Source organism: Raphanus sativus, chromosome 2 (assembly GCF_000801105.2).
Source record: "Raphanus sativus cultivar WK10039 chromosome 2, ASM80110v3, whole genome shotgun sequence".
NCBI classification, from domain to species: Eukaryota; Viridiplantae; Streptophyta; class Magnoliopsida; order Brassicales; family Brassicaceae; genus Raphanus; species Raphanus sativus.
In genome coordinates, this window is record NC_079512.1 from 40,596,959 (window position 1) to 40,602,657 (window position 5,699).

Consider the following 5,699-nt stretch of genomic DNA (forward strand, 5'->3'; position numbering starts at 1 on the left):
GTTCTCCTACACTGCATTCACCATTCACCATTTCTGTTTGTAAAAGCAGTTCAAATGGGAGATCTGCATGCAGTTCAATATTTTTTGTCTTTTTGTGAAAAAAGCAGGAGATCTGCATGCAGATCTCATCCGCTAACATTTTGGTGGTGTTGATCTGCTTTTTTTTTTGTTTGGTCAATAAATAATTTTGTTACAACACATAACTTTAAAATATATTTATCTAATCTTATAAATATAATATTTTTACTTTATTTTATTTACAACTTTAACAATACAAAATTATCATATCTTTACTTATTATTTTTGTCAATAATTTTTACTTTTTAAAATAATCATTTTAATATAATACATATTTCAATATATTATGTATATCTATAGTAATATAGTTTAAATATGTATATTAATATAAGTGATGCGTATTTTGTATCACGCAAATATATAGTAATATAATTTAAATATGTATACTTATGAAGAAGAGATATATATTTCATTTATATATTTAATTATGATATGTATTATGAAATATATAGTATATAATTGAAATATGAACAATAATAGAAGAGATATATCATTAAATTTTTATTTTAAAATTGTGACTTATGAATTTAGTGCAATAATTTTTGTTATTTATGTACTATATTTATATATTATATACTTTGATATATTTTATTATAATCTTTTAAACATTTAATCTACTTTATTTGGACTTTTTCATTTAGAATTATAATAATTGTTTGTTCTGAACTATAATAACTGTTTGTTCTGATTGTTCTGCATTTCTCCTGCATATTCTGTTTGATCCGTTTGATCTGCACTTCTCCTGCTTGATCTGCTTGATCTACACTTTTCCTGCTTGATCCGCTTGATCGCTTGATCTGCACTGCTTGAACCGCTTTTACCATTCGAAACCTAAGTGTTCGAATGGAAGGGTGGGACAAAGGCAGTTTTTCTGCATTTGCAGTTCTCCTGCACTGTTTTTGCCATTCAACATTTTTTGTTTGTAAAAGCAGTTCAAGTGGAAGATCTGCATTTTTAAACTTATAGTTCAAGTGGGAGATCTGCATGCAGTTCAATATTCTTTGTCTTTTTGTGGAAAAAAGCAGGAGATCTGCATGCAGATCTCACCCGCCAACATTTGGTGACGTTAATCTGCTTTTTTTTGTTTGGTCAATAAATAACTTTGTTACAATACATAACTTTAAAATATATTTATCTAGTTTTAAAAATATAATATAATATTTTTCTTTTATTTTATTTACAACTTTAGTAATACAAATTATCATTCTCTACTTATATTTTTTGTCATATAAATTTTACTTTTAAAAAATAATAATTAATGTATATTTCAGTTATAATATATTATGTATGTCTATAGTAATATAGTTTAAGTATGTATACTAATATAAGAGATGCGTATTTTGTAATGTAATTTAAAAATGTATAGTAATATAGTTTAAATATGTATATTTATGAAGAGGGATATATACATTTCATTTAGACACTTAATTATGAAATGTATTATGCAAATATATAGTGCTACAATTTAAATATGAACAATAATGGAAGAGACATATTTCATTAAATTTTTATTTTTAAATTGTGATATCATGGATTTAGTGTATATTTTTATTTTAAAATTTGTTATTTATGTACTATATTATATTATATATTATATTTTGATATATTTTATTATAATCTTTTAAACATTTAATTTACTTTATTTGGATTTTTATCATTTAAAACTATAATAATTGTTTGTTCTGATTTGATTTGCATTTCTCTTGCATGTTCTCCATCTCTCCTGCATGATCCGCTTGATCTGCACTTGTTCCGCTTGATCTGCATGATCTGTTTGATCTGCACCGCTTGATCCGCTTTTACCATTCGAAGCCTAAGTGGGATTGAATAGTGGATTTTATTTCTTTAATTAACTATACTACATTTTAAAAAATCATATTGTAGCATAATGAAATATCATAAAATTTAATTGTTTTGTTTTTTTATTAGAACACATTTTTTTTGCAGTAGACCAACCCAAAAATCACAAGAAATCAACCATAATTTTTGTATGAGTTGGTCAATTTTTTGTCAGCATGAGTCGGTCATTTCTCTTTTTTTTTTTTGCCATCTATAAATTTATATTAAAAATAGGATATGTCCAATTGGGACAAGCCCAAAACCGATAACATACATCCAACAGCCCCAAAAAAGTACAGTCCATACAAGACAAACAGAAAGTAATTGGGCCTAAACAAAAGCCCAATAGTAAAAGAAGCGGCACCATCCTTCCACGCGTCTAAGATCGATGCAGAGAAACTGTCCACGTGTCCGTTTCCACCGCTCCGCAGCACACGCGTCCTTCCAACTTCACATCGAAACCAGAGAACGCCGGTAAAGGCTACCGGTCGCCGGTTCCCGTCTTCCAACTAAATCCAAATCGGAGATCCTGCTCCGTCATCAGTGCCGATGAAAACCCACCTTTGACAACAGTATCAGAGGTATAGGATTCCCTCAGCGCGCAAACCTCCGGCTAAAAATCGCCGCTAAAAGAACGACGCGTCACCGGAGCACTCGTCTGGCATGCGTTCTTCACGCATCCAACTTCAACACCCCCACACTTTCCAGCGAAGAGCAGCACCGTTTAACTCGATAGCTCTTCCTGGAGATGATTTTTTGAAGACACCTGGAAACCACGGAAAGCCGGCCGCCAACACCAGAGAGAAAGCGATAACGCCAGATACAAAGCCAAACAACCACTATAGGGAAGCGCGTCGCCGGAGTCAAGAGTTGGAAAAAAAAAGACTGAGCCGCTACTAATACTAAGTTAAAAACACCTAAGGAACGCAAATGGAAGACCGGTGACGGAAGTCGCGGCGGAGCTTTTTTTTTCTAAAGAGAGGTCGGAGCGTTTTCGTCTAAAGAGAGAGTGTTGTTTGGATAAGGTTTTTTTCGGTCATTTCTCTCTTCGCACAACACAACGTCACTTAAAAATCGTATATTCTATATAAATGAATATAATAACGATATATGTGTGGGATATGGGTCTTTAGACCAAATCTCGGTCTTAAGTATCTTTGCCGAAAACCGATGTGTTAGTGTGGTTCATGTCTATGAACTTTAAATCCCCATCGGATAATGCACTGAACCACATCATGATGTGTTACGCATTCTCCGGCCAATTCTTTGCTTTTACTCAAATATTATGTGTTCTATTACATTATATAATCTAGAATATAAAAGATCTGCAACTAACAAAAAGTATTGTGTATTCGCATTATTTCCATTAGATTTCGAATAAATCAACTATATATAATGTCCATAATAAGTATGTTAGTATTGTAGTTAGAATAAGGTGATAGTTGTCCCATTTTTAATTAAGAATCATTGGGTGAGTTTCATATTGAGCACTATTGCATTCTACGTAAACCTGATATGATTTGTTTTCTTTTCCCTGCGAAGTACTTAAAATAATAATCTCTGTCCCCAAATATAATTTATTAACATCAATTACTAAATCATCTTAAAGTCTAGGGATTTTATTTTTTTGTGAAACGAAAAGATAAATTTAGGAGATATTTTTTTATTAAAAGGTGGAGGGAGTATATTATGTGCATGCTGGAAGTGAAGCCAAATTTCTATTATCTTTAGTAACCTTTCTATGGCTCAAGAAGGTTCAACAAAACACAGCATATATGTCCTAGCTATGTTATCATGAATGGTTCATTTTGCCCAAAACTACACAGAGTATAATTAGTGATCTTCTATATGTAAAATCCATATTTTTCAGATTTAATCTGAATATGTAATGGATCACAACGGAAACTAGAGATGTCTGGCCACTTAAAAAGATCGGTCCCATAACGAAGAAACAAGACACCCGCGATGAGTGTTGGTCCCACGAGGTGACAACTCAGCGAACCATTGGACATAAAACAGAAATTACAATACAAAAGAACATGAGACTGTGTGGGAACCCGACGTAGAACACCATCTTTCATCCATCATCGTACGGTCACTATCCATCTCATATCAAATAGATCAGAATCACATTGTTAATAAATATTGAAACTCATCATCATTTTATTTGACCCGCTAAAAGAATTTGACCAATCCATTATGTGGAGTAACATAACGACAACTTAACACATATTTTGAAGAGATAATTATAGCCCAACAAATTTTATTTGTATTTCCACAAGTCTTAATTTATATTTTTTTACACACTTTTTTTTTCCAAAATACCAGTAGAAAACTCACATAAGAGTTATGTTGTTCAACAAGTGTATGTAGGTAACATTAACATTAATCATAAGCGGCGGCTTTATGGTCTCCAAGCCACCTTCCGAATTTGTTCACATTATTTCTGAATACATGTGTTTTTGTGTTTAAAATATATTTGATATTTATGTTTTTTTCAATGTAGAATAATTAATTAAGTATAAATATTTGGTACACACAAAAAAATATAGAAGCTCAAATCAAACAATTAAAATGAGATATCATTGATATTCTTATAATCATAGATTAAGGGTTATGAAAACATTTGATGGTATTTATAAAGAAAAACTCAACCGTATATCTATAGTAGGCATAGATAGGTTTTCGGATTGTTTGGAAAGTTAAAATAATTAGCACTAATTATCTAAAAATCATATTTTAATGTGATATATTGAACCAATATTTACGTAAATTTTCAATAACTACCACAAACATATTTAGCAAAGTTGTTTTAAGTTGTCGAAATTTTAGACTTGGTGACAAAGTATATTATTATCTTAAATTAAACCTACCATATAGAACTTCTTCAAAATTTTGTACCAAGCTTAAAAATTTGGTGAAATCATTAACTTGGTCAAAACGTTTCTCAACTATTCAAACAATATGGTATAAAAACAATTAATTTAATCTTACCAAAAGAGTTTGATACATAAATTGTGTATCAGAAAAATTTGGTTCAAATATTAATATTTTTACTGTCTTCTAATGATCATAATACCGGCAGTTTACGATTGATCCTACTTCGACTCAATTAAAATTAAAAAGAACATTTAAACGACATTGATTATAGATAATCCGAAATAAATAGTTATTTTCTAATTAAACATATTGTATTGACAAATTTAAGATTTATATATGATTGAATTTTTTTACAATTTTTGTTTGTTTATATAATCATTTATATGTTGGGCTGATACATATGGATATTTTCTTTTACTAACTTGTCAGTAAATAAAATTTAAATATTTTTCGATTTTGAAGTTATACTAATTTTCAAAATATCAGATTTTTACATTCGTTTTGAAAATATAAGATGGAAAATTAAAATATTAAAAAAGACAATTACAATTTGAAAACTAAACTAAAATTGTGTCTCTTTGCTATAAAATATTTTTTCTTTTATTAACAAAACAACTTTGAATAGCTGCATCTCTTTTGCTATTATTTTATCAAAGCGTCTCTTTGTTATTAATTAAAAAAAACAACACTTAGAAAATCATTAGTTTCTGTTTTATACCAAAAGCATGCAATACTTAGACCATAATATATAGTAAATTTTGATTTAAATTTCTGTTTTGGTAATATGGACTAAGATTATATCTTACACATTTTAAAAAAAAATATTATGTTGAATCACAATATAAATCAACCTTGAGCCATTTAAAGAAAGTATCATTTAATGAGATCGTTGAGTATTAATT